Genomic DNA, 13007 nt, shown 5'->3' on the forward strand with positions numbered 1-13007 from the left:
AGTTCAACTACTCATTGCTGACTCTCAGAGAATTCCTGAATTACTGAATACTATATCTTTCGAATGTCGAGTGCCGTTTTGGTGGTCATTTTTTATTTTTTAAAACGTATTTTGACACACCGTGAAAAATGACAAAAATGACAAAAATGACAAAAATGACAAAAATGACAAAAATGACAAAAATGACAAAAATGACTAAAATGACTAAAATGACAAAACTAACAAAAATGACAAAAATGACAAAAAAGACAAATATGACAAAAAATACAAAAATTACAAAAGTTGAAAAAAAAACAAGTATTTCAAAAATGACAAAAGTAACACAAAACTTACATAAAAAATAGAAAAATTATGCAGAAATTGAAAAGCTTGTTGATTCGTTCTAAAGTAAAAAACTTTTAAAAAAATATTCCCTTGCAATTTTTATCCCCAAGTCGTTATGATCACATTCTTGCTTATCTTAGGGAGATCATCAATCAATATATACAGAGAACATACCAATTCAGTAATCAGAACCTATTAATATGAAATTTTGCACCTCCAACGGTAAAGATCAAGCAGAAGAAATTTTGATTAAAAACACGGATAGATCATCTCCCGACTAAAAGAAAAGACAAAAAATTAACTGCCATTTCGAAGGTTGAATGCCAACTCACTTTATTGACAAAAACAAAAAAAGTGTTGTCAATTCCACATCCGCGTATAGCGGGCGGCTTTCAACCGCCAATAGGAAGCACATCTTCTGCAGAACGCCTGCCGGAAACATATTTATCTGAGATGTTTCATTCAAGCAGTGGTTGTTGCCGTTTTTTTTTGCTCACCCGCGTTTCATCTCGATGTGTTGTTTTTGGTTAAATGTGAGCAATTTTTCGACGGTTTGTTTTTGGGGCTGATCCACCGAGATGGCACAAAATTGACGGCCCCCGACAGATGGGTGTAAACAATGCAATTTTTTTTAATGAGTCCGTCACTTTGAGAGATTCTTCAAACGACGCAAAAATGATTAATGGCGTCTCTGTGCCTGTGTGAAGAAGATGCTGCTGCCGCGTGCGTCGTAGAAAACAAGTTTTTTTTTCTTCCCCACTAGCTATCGGCCATGTATGGAATAAAACTTAAAGGCCCCTTCTGTGACTAATTGATTTTATCGCGCGGCATTAGATTGGAGGCTGTTTTTGGTGCCTCCCGGTGTCGTGGAGGAATCTTCAAAAGATTCTGCCAGTAGGAACTAGTTTGCAATCGATTTTGCCTATCGGCAAAAACGTTGTTGATCGGTGTTTGACACGTGCCTTTACTGGGTGTAGCCGAGAGTTCTAATGGAAAATGAGTCTTGCTAGAAATAGAAACAATGAATCAAAAATGATACATTGAAAGAAAGGAACATTGCAAAATAAGAGTTAACGACTTCAACCAAAACATTCGAAAAATAACATAAAAATTCACTGCTAAAGGAAAGCTGAATATCATCAATTCTGATACATTTTAACTTTACACTTAACTTTTATTTCTCAACCGATCTGTTCGAGTCACAGAATTGGAAACCTTCAAACGAAACTTAAGTATGAATACACCAGCCAAAGAAATACAGATTAAGCCAACTAGCATTAGATCTTTAGCATTTAGCATTACCATTTTATCATGGTTTTACTATAGAATTTTAAATACAGCTAGCTTTATAACAGTTTTATTTATTATGGTCATGAAAAATGCTTAAATTTCTGATTTAAACATTTGTTTTCAGGTTGTTCTTAAAACGCTCATTAAGTTTTTACTAAATATACTGTTAAAATTGATTAGAAAGAGTTCTCAATACTATATTAAAATTTAAATAAAATGTATAATGTAAATGTTTTATAAAGGCACGCAGTGCTTGATTTTAAAACCGTAAAAAAATTACATGAAAGCTCTTGATCATGATGTCAAAACAGGAAACGCTCAGACTAGATTGCACATACGTGAATTGGAATTTTTATTGTTTCACATTTTTGATAAGTCATGTGTGTTCTTTTCGAGTTAAATAAAAAAAAAAGTATAAACTTCTTTGAAATATTTCAAATCACCTGAAGAGGTATGAATATCTCAACAATATGAGTTTTGAGTGAAAAGGCTCAACAAGTAGAAGAAGAAAAATTATTGCTTGACGCCATTCTTGATCCGGCATCAGCTCAACTTGAAAATGCTGAAAATCACAAGAAACACCCGGAGTATGGGTATTGGGTGAAATGGCTCAACGATTAGAAGTCGAATTTCGCAACCCAGACAACCAGAATTCGTTTTTTATATTACAGATTATATCGTATAGGGTAAAGGACCCTAAGACAACGGCTTAAGGAAGCTTTTTTCATTATTTCAATAGAATTGCCTACCACGTTGGTTTAAAACTGATGTTTAGTAATTTAACTATAGGGTTAATGTACCGTATCTTGGCCCCTAAGGCATGGTTGACTAAATTTCCCATGATTGTAGTCTTCCTGTAATGTGTACATTCAAAAGTCCTTCGACAAATATGATTGCTTACTAGCCTGAAATGCAATAAAAATATGTCCTTGCTTGAAAGCGGTTGACAATTTGCGATAGACCTCATCAAACTATTGATTGAAATGCTCCTTATTGTAGCCCCCGCGCCGAATTTTGGCCCTTTATGAGTTCCTTAAATTGGCCGTCTCTAGGAAAAACTTGCCTCACTAATACAACTACAGCCCCCACGAATTCATTGAAAATATCCCGGAAGGAAGCACATCAATGTTCTGTATTGTTTTCAAAAAGTCGGAAGTACAAAATGTCAATCAATTTTTATAACTGATATTTGCATGTAGAATTATAATCTTACGTAGAAAAGCTTTACTTGTTTATTTCAGTTTTTGTGTGTTTATAATTTCTATTAAAAGTTCCAAACTATTGCATTGGTTAACATAAATATGTTCATTAAGCAAGCAAACAAATCGTTTGCTAAATCCTTAACATGCAATCATGATAGATCTGTTTCCATTGAAGTAAACAGATTAACATAAGATATTAAATGTTCATATATCTTTTTAATTCCACTCCCATAAAAGGAGGACCGACATTTTAAAAAACATTATGATCGAGGCAAGAAGCAAGCTAAAGCTGAAACTTAAGTCAGCGAACGATTCTTTGAATCATACATATTAAAAGTGTCGCCCTTAGGAATTTTCTAGCAATCGTGTACGTACACCGGGATAGCAAAACAAGACAAACTTTCGCTGACTCCAGCCAGCCTGATAGAAAGAGATTGCATCTCACTCGTTCGTTTGGAAACTATAGCCAATGGAAGCGAACAGCAAATTCAAAAGCTGGGGTGAAATTAAAACTGCATCCCACTCGCACTCATGCAAAATCATCACCCAAACTCGGCAGCGCTTCTTTCGCATATTCCTTTGCTACAGAGAACAACGTCATCACCTCCTGCTGATGCACAGTGATCTATAATAAAAAACAAACTTGGTCAAAATACTATTTTTGATTTCACATGAATTTGCAAACAATAACAATTCAAGTTCGTTAAAACATAGTTTTTCAACATTGCAGTGCAATTATTGTTGAGAGGTAAATTTTATTGAGAAGAAAAATTCTCGAAATTTATAATAAAAGAGCAGTTTAAATGGTAGTATTATAATTCCAACTTAGATGCCAATACGCTTGAGTCGGCTTGAGAGATAAATAAATTTATTATAGTCCAAAATATCTTCATGATATTTTTAATTTATTTCATTCATTCATTTCACTTTCGACCGGCTTTTCAATTTCTAGACCACTGTGCCCCTTCGGCCGACGAACGGCCGCCGGCTGCCGACTGCCTGCTGATGTCGTTTTCACACATACATGCATACTTCTATTTGTGGAATTGCATGCCAAGATAAGGCAAAAAATATGTTTATATTTTCTTGAATTCTAGATAGAAAATGTACGTTGTTTAGAGTAAGTTATAATTTTATATTTTTTGCCATGTTTTGCTGCAACGAACGGTAATTTTTAATGATTTTTCCATAAGGAAGTGTGTTTTTAAAATCAATCCGAAGATAGCAGATGCACTAGCAAGGTAGGTTCATTTTAGATTTTTTCCGAAGATCATAATTTAATTTGCAGTTTGTCCTGCGAAAAAAAATATTACGCAGTCATTTGGATTCAATTGTGGACAAATGCTATGCAGAATGTTGCCATATGCGATTTCCTTTTATGTTTAATTTTTTTTTTCATTTTTAGGCGTATGTTTGACATCAAAAACACCAAAATGCATTTTGGCATGCCAAGATAAGGAGCATGCCAAGTTAAGGCTCACTTACCCTATTTCTAATACTGTTTTATGAAACTATGAAGGAAATAGATCAATACATTACGTACTTTTTAGTCAATTTATGATTTATTTTCCTCATTCAAGTTCCTTCATTGTCGTACCAGGTTCCTAATTCCGTCGTACAAGGAGACCGAAATTGTCTCAATTTATTCCACCCTCTTTAGAAACACATTAAAAATTTTGCGGTTGCGGTTCATGCAATTTGCATTAGCTTACATCGAACGGATCAACCGCGCAGGATAACAGCAGAAGTTCTTTCAAGTAACCATTCACAATAAGCCATGAAACTAGGATAGCTTTATTGTAAACAGGTCTACCATTGCTTGGCTAATGCATCTGCAGGCAGCAAAATATGATACCTTCTATTGAATTCTACCGAAATTGTCTCAAACTATTCCTTCCTCATGAGGTATAAATTTGAAACTTTGCGGCTGCGGTTCATGCAAATGCTATTATTTACTTCGCACGGATAAACCGCGCAGGATAACGGCAAAGTTCGAAAGGGATCTCAGTCGCAATAAAATGGTCTTGCCAAGAAATCTCAAGGTAGCGTTATTGTATCTAGGTACCATTGCTTGGCTAAGGCAATTGCAGGCAGCACAATATTAGACCTTACAAATTGAATCCACCCTGCAAATGTATTTTGTACCAACACACTCTCCAACGGACAGGGCTGCCATGATCCAGGATTTGTCTGTAAGATAAAATTTCATAACATTCATACAGACATTTAACACAAATTACAATGCACAAATTTACACAGAAACTACCCATATTTAAAGAACATCAACATTTTTAATAGAACTATATGTTTTTCTACGTAATGAGGCTGAATAGTAAGACATTTGAGGAGAGGCAAAATCTCATTTGCGTTTTGTCAACAAGTGTATTCTTATACATGTGGGAACCCTGGCGAAGGATATCGAAACAAAGCAACACCACGTTGATGCGTGTAATGCGCATTAGACTGGTTCAGCTCATCTATTCGAGTTTTTTTACGAGCGATAAAACTTTTCGACTTTTTCATTCAAACTGTAATATGTTAAAAATGACAAAACATCTTTTTTTGAAAATTCACTGAGAATTTATAAAATATGAAGCAAACATGAGTCAAGTTTTAAAACTGGTATGGTAGGAATCAGCATAAAAAAGGGGTTCGATTTTGTTTTATTTCGAACGACTTTATGTACAAAAAATCATATCTTTCCGATTTTTTTTATCCAAACTTGTATTGAGATCCAAACCAGAGACTCGTGAAATCTTATTTTAAAGTTTAAATTATTCATTCATCTAAATTCTCTTGTAATTGTGAACTTCAACGGGAGTTTTTTGCATCGATTTTCCATGCATCGTCAAAATTCAATAGAAATCGAGGTGATCGGTCCAGGAATTGATTTTTTTTTCCTCGAGTAGTTATTGATTCCCATTTAGAGAATTTCTGAAAACTGGAGAAGTTTAAGTTTTAGTTTTCAAGGATCTCTCAGTGAACATTCTGTAGAGCAAAGCGTTTGGTCGTATGTAAGATATTGCAGTTTGAATGAAAGAAATTGAAAAAGTTTAATTTTCATATAATTGATGTATCTAATGTTTCAAATACTTGAGAGAGGTTTAGTGTCATCAGATAATCGAACCAAAAATAATCAAATCATAAAATAGAAAATTATGAAGAAACAATGTCATTGGAGTTGAAAATTGTGTTAAGTTTGAGATATTCTTGCGTGCACTCAAACGTCTATTAAATTATGCACGGTACTGGTAGTAAATAATTTGTAAAACACCAACCACTTAGCTTAAAAAAGCCATCAATTCTATGTTCATTTAAAACCATGCATTATAAGCAATGCTGAATACATTCAAGTAATTTATTAATATAAAAAGACTTTTTAGACTTATCTCCCAGCGCATCTAGTTCCTAGCTTCAAAATTACTTTATTGTGTTGTGATAACTTAGAAATCAATTATGTTCATTCTCTATGAGTCCGACTGTGGTCAGCCAAAAATAGTAAAAATGAACCAGTCTAATTTCAATTCTTGCAAAACGGTTTCCTATTCCTGTCGCAAAATTACGACGAATTATGGGGGGGAGCGAATCGATTTCAATCGAATATTGACAAATTTATATAGTTCAGATTAATTTGAAATCATTTTTCTAATTTTATTTCAACACTTTTCTGTTGAATTTGATGATCTTGATTGTTATATGCATTGACAGGAAGCGTTAAAACAAAGAAACACGTTGGGGGGATCACTAAGTTCGTCTTTCAATATGGCGGAGTATGCCAATAATAAATTTCACTTCGAGATTTTAAAATCAAATATCTCAAAAAATAATTTCAAAAGTGACAAATTTGTGATAGAAAATAAATTCACAGGCGTAAGTTTATAATGTGAAGTAGCCTATTAAAGTGGAAAGTGATTTTTCGGCTCTAAAACATGCATTCATGAATTAAGACGAATAAGAGGGATACGACGGAGGAGGGTACACCTACCCTAGAATGTTATTTAAACTCATTTTCGTATATCTGCACTTACAATGAGCGACCTATGCATATTCTTCATTGTATGTATTTAAATGCATTGCATGAATTTATTACGACAAGAAGAGAGACTCGTATTTATGTACATATGAACTCGACCTTTGTGTACGACAATTCGCAAAAAATCCGTGAAACGACTGATATACCATGATCAGCCGTGATTGAGAGTTTTTATCGTGTTATGCATAAAATAATTCGAGATTAAGTTTTTTTTAACATGAAATACGATTTATATTATTATAACAACCAGGTGTTAGATCTTAGCAAAAAGTACATTTTTCTATCATACAAGATTTCTAAAATGAGAGATTATATTTTTAAAAGAAAAAAATGAGTGGTACCTACAGTCGATTAGTTCAGCAATACAAAAGTATTAATGGGAAGTGTGGGTAAAATGGACACCCCCTTAAATCTCACTTATTTCTCTATGAAGTAGTGCAAACTTTATTACCACCCTATCACAGAATCACTAGAGGCTATTAGAGACACCCTATGGAGCACGGAGCTGTCAAACACTGAAAATAATAAACAAAAACAAAACACACGTGCACTTTCCAGGTGGTGATGTAGTTTTCGGCCTACAACAACTAACGTTTTTTAAAGTATTAAACGCCTTTCCGCCAAGTTTTTTGTACAAATATCTGTGCTCAGAGTACTTATCAATAGATATCATCTAAGGTAAGTGTTTTTTCAATATTTTTTTTTTGTTAAATTTAACTGTTTTCAAAAAAACATATAGTGCGGGTAATACGGACACCCCATGGGGGGTGGTAAAATGGACAGTGTTTATTTTCATTTTGGCTTTCCAGATGTCACGAGCTTATGTCAGGAAAACGTTACTCTATTGAATTTAAGGTAATCTGGGATATGTCTGGATATTACAAATAAAGTTTACAGAACTTGATCCCTAGTTTTAGATTTCCGAGTATTTAGAGTGGTGTTTATTTTGTATTACTCAGAATCTGGTTCCATTGAGTATACGGAACATGCACCAGGAATGTCTGGTCGTGACCAGTCTCTTGCTGTGCACTTGAAATGACCACACACAAAAAGATTTTTTCAATTCCGAGTTATTTGAACTTGAATTTGACAGCAAAATACGCATTTCATTGAAATAATTTTATTTTTATTCAACTGACATAAAATGAGTCGTCAAACTTTCCATATTGTTACGAAAAATGTCGTATATAAAGATATTCCCAATCGCATATTTAGCGAAGACCTACAAGATTACAACCTCAATCATATATATGATGATGTCAATTGACATAGTGTATTCCAAAAAGAATCAGGGTAGTCGTAAATGATTCGCATGACAAATCGTGCAAATCGTACAACAATACAATCCAAATCAAGAATATGTGTGCTAATGTAACTATATGGTCTTCAAAATGATACGTATATAAGATATGTTTATACGTACGCACGTATATTTGTGTTAAGAATTAGAAATACCCACCAAATGGTTGTCTGGGAATCTGACGGCATCTTGAAATCCAAGATGGCGGCTTCTGATTAACTTCAAAAATGCTATGAATCACTGAAAATTGCATGAAAACCCTCACACGAAAAGGCTATTCGAGTAGAAGTTGAATTTCGCTTCTGACTTCTGAAAATCACATGAAACCCCCAGAAAATGGGTAGAAGTTGAAAGGGCTAAAATAGAAGTCCAATTTCGCTACCTCACACCATCTTGAAATCCAATATGGCTGCTGCCTTTGAACTTTAAATGCTGTAAATGATTAAAAATCGCATAAAACCCCCACAATTTGGATATTGGAAAGAGCTAAACGAGTAGAGGTCGAATTTCACTATCTGACGCCGTCTTGAAATTCAAAATGGCGGTTTTCTGAACTTTGAATGTTGTTAATTACTGATAATCGCATGAGTCAAACACAGTATATGGTGAAAGGGCCCTACGACTCTAAAATGCTTAGATAAATAAAACAAAATGCAACAAGATAAAAAAAATAACAAAATTGGTTTAAACAGAAGAAATGCTACACAAATCATCCAATAATCAAAAAAGCAACATAAGAAAAACAAATCAAGATAAAAGGTAAAAAAGTGCAAGATAATAAATAAATAAAACAATAAATAATAAATAAAATAAATCAAAAATTAACAAGATAAGACAAGGTAAATCATGCTGAAACAAAACGTGACATTACAAATCAAGATAAAACAACCCAAAAAAAAGTAATAAAAAAACTAGAAAAATCAAATAGTTTAAAAAAAAACAATTTATAATATAACATTAAAAAACATAAGCAAAAACAAATATAACATTTTATTGAAAAATCTAGCATTTAGAGTTAAGGATAGCCTCCATTTCGGATTGACCTGATTTTTTCTGTCACTTTTACTGAGTTTTCGTGTTTTACTTGTTTTCTTATAAGTTTTTATATAGTTTTATTTTAGTCTACCTTCTCTATAGTTATTTTTTTATTTTTCCTTGATAAGTATTGTCGATCTTGTATTATCTTGCATTTAAACGCTCTTTTTAAAATCAATTGAACTTGTTTCGTCTTTTTTTATATTGTTTTATTCAAACGCATCTTATTCTTAGTAGTGTTTTATAGTCTTGTTTTTATTTGGTTTTTTTCTTGTGTTTTTACCTCGTTAATTTTTTTTAACTGGTTGTACCTACCTCGTTTTTATTAATTTTATTTAATTTGCAATCAATTTTTTTGATGTCCTTTTTATTAAGTTTTTTTTTAATTATTTTGTCAAAGTTGTGTTATCGTTAGAGAAAAAATTGAAAAATGCTTTGAAAAGATAACGATATGTAACGCATATCATAAGATTTGTAAAATGCTTTGTTTTGAATGTTTCACGCTTTTGAGAATATTAACACATAAGTAATTATTTAATTGAACTTATGATCAAAATTTAGTATTATTTTCAGAAAACTATCTTAGCTAATGTTGCAAGAATTTTTCCCGCACTTTTCCTTCCGAGAAAGTTTGGGCTATTTAATCTTAATATCTGGCTAAACTAAGTTTGTCAGATTGCCCGGTTTTGCCCGGATATTTTATACATAAAAATGGAGGCGTTTTCTTTGTAACACCATCACGTATAAACGGTCGGTCGGAATGAAGTTAAATTTGGTATCTTAAAGTTTTTGGGGTCAGAGATGGTTTGTATAATAGTTTCAATAGTCTCACTTTTTATGGAAGGAAGGTTCCCATACAAAATCCACTTTGAATGGGACACAAGCCGTACAATGTAATTTTGGTATGATTTTCATAAAAAGCGATTCGCGAGCATGATAAAGTAAAGGACATGTAGATGAAATAAAAAATGTATTACAATTTTTTTAAATAAGGTAAAACAAAGTTTACCGGGTCTGCTAGCTTAACAAAAAAAAAATGACAAAAGTCCGGCTCGGCCCGGTTGCCCGGATTTATTCACTTTTTTTCCAAACCAAACTGTTCGGGCTCGACCGATGGGGGGGTTCGGATTTTGGGGTATTTCTTCCCGTCTCTCGTCGACGGCATCCACCAGCAGCAAGAATGTCCAGGTAAGTCGCCTATTCTTCCACTCAGCTGATCACACCCGTTGGGGGAGAAATTTTGTTTGCACTTCGTCGGGTTGATTTCGCGAACAAGCACCACACAGAATGCACAATGATTGCTGCCAATTACTTAGGTTCGATTTCGGAACTAGTATATAGAAGTCGCTTATTTGGACTTAAACTAAACGGTTTATTGGGAACGAATTAAAATGCCGTGCGTTCAATTCAACTCTAGATTCTATTCTAAAAATGGCTTACTTTCTATTCTATGAGCGGTTTCATACTCTCTCGAAGAAAGCCTTTATGTTAAGAGAGAGTTATGCTTATCCTAGGGTACATATACAAATAGTGGTGTTTTCGAGCAAATTAATTACAGTGTCAAGTGAACATAAATTAGACACATATTAAAAACTAGGAGTATGGATGGTATTTCCTGACCGGTACAGTACCGATCACAAACAAAAAAAAAACAAATTGTGTTATAAAAATTTTAATTTGTGCGTCCAAAACGAAATACTTTGAGCAAGTTTTATAAAAATAACCATAAAGTTTTTTGAAAGCCTAAAATAGGATTTAAAAACTACTGTTTAAAAAAGTTTTTTTTCATGTTTTTTTATCTTTCTTGATTTGTGTTGAGTAATTCCTGGGTTTTGACCAAATTTGCCCGGATATTGCCTGGATTTTTGGTCGATATTTTAAAATCAAATGCCAGGATTTTGCCAGGTTTTAAGTTTAACCCGGATTTTCCGGCCCGGATAGATGAAGAAAAAAATCTGTCAACCTTAGGCGAAACCCAAGCATTTGATTCAAAAACTTCAACCCGAAAAGGAGCAATACCCGGGAAAATTTTGCCAAAACTCAGGAATAACTCCACGAAAAAAAAGGATTTTATATTCCGTCTATAGGAATAAAATTGTTTTTAACTTCTTAACTAACCACGTATTCAAACCGCTTGGATTTTTGATCATGTTGATCGATTTGATAAAATTGGATGTATTTTTTACATAGTCTCAAACAGTTACAACAAAGTTACAGCTAAATCGTTTTGTGACGCAATCTCAATTTTCCACACTTTTACTGTAAAGCTACATTTCTCTTCCTAGTACCCTTAAAATGTTCGAAAATGAAGAGTTTATAAGCTTATCTAGCTTGTGTGAAAGTTTCATGGATTTAAACCAACTGTGAGAGAAATGGCATTCTGTATGGGAGAGTGGGGAATCATGGGCCACTTTTTTTCGTTGTTCCATATCTTTCTTATTATAAAAGATAAAATGAAATTAAAAAATTGTATGGTTTTCTACATTTTCAAGGTATCATAAGGTATTTTTTTAAAATTTTAATAAGTTATTTTCCTCAAATGCTGACTGTTTGAAAAAAGCAATATTTTTTGGATTTTGAAAAATGGTGGGGAATCGTGGGCCACCAAATCCAAATTGACCAAATAACATGCAAAGTTTATGAGTTGACCCAAAACAATGATTTCCTTATTCATTTCGTTATTTTAAAGCAATTTCAGATGATGAAATAAAAAATAGAGCTGTGTATGATCGCATGGATTCCAAAACCTGGCTCGCGAACGTTTTGGCAAAATTTCTTATATAGGATGGACAAAATATTTTTCATAACTCTTCATTTGGCATAAGAAAACTTTACAGATAGGTAAAACGTATTTTAAGTTCTGAATGTGTATAAAAACATAAAAATATAGGTGATTCAAGATGTGTGGCCCACGATTCCCCACAAGCTATGATTTGCAAATTGGTTGCGTTTGTGTGACTTATTGATGTTTCATCAAAAATTCCTTTTCCATGTGAAAGATCATGACAAAACTAAGATCATAAGCGTATGAGCATATTTTTGTTATGCACCTTCGGTTCCCCATCGATGAAATTAGCGGGTGTTTTTTTAATTATGTAAGTAAATTTTTCTAACTTTTTTTAGCTTGATAAATAAAAGAAGCATATGATGCGTATTTCAGTCAACAACGTATAGGAATATATGCTCACGCAAAACGGCGGCGATGACAGTTGGTTTGAGATTTTTAACTTAACACACATCTGAGATATTAAAAGTGGCCCACGTTTCCCCATGGCCCACGATACCCCACTCTCCCCTACATAAAAGTCGGAAGTTTATGCGCTGCTCTGCGTAGATTTATTCTTTTTTAAACGCAACTGTAAGTGTCAAATTGACACTTACTGAACCGATAATGTGACAAAATTAGCTCTTGATGAGAGTTAATTAGAAAATTCTTCGAACCTTTTACTTCTCGAACACCGAATTGACTTTCAGTTGGGCGAATATTAAAAAAAAATTATCTTTTGGTTGCTCGAAACTCTCCACCACATACTCGTTTGAATCTGTTTTCAACGTGTTTCAGTAGACCTCTGGTAAGTTCCAAACAAGTTCGAATTTATATTAATTTATTTGTTTCTAAAATCTCACTTAAATTCCAGTTAATTTCTTGACATCTGCCTTTTTTCCTTTAAAATCTCTAAATCATAAATTTTTTGATGTTACAATAAATTTTTCATACAGAATAGTTTTGAAATATCAAATGATACGTTTTTTTTTAAATATTTTTCATAATGAATTTGGCAAAGCTTTAACACAGATATTAAGATTTTCATAAATGTATTTA

Source organism: Uranotaenia lowii, chromosome 3 (genome assembly GCF_029784155.1).
Source record: "Uranotaenia lowii strain MFRU-FL chromosome 3, ASM2978415v1, whole genome shotgun sequence".
NCBI lineage: Eukaryota > Metazoa > Arthropoda > Insecta > Diptera > Culicidae > Uranotaenia > Uranotaenia lowii.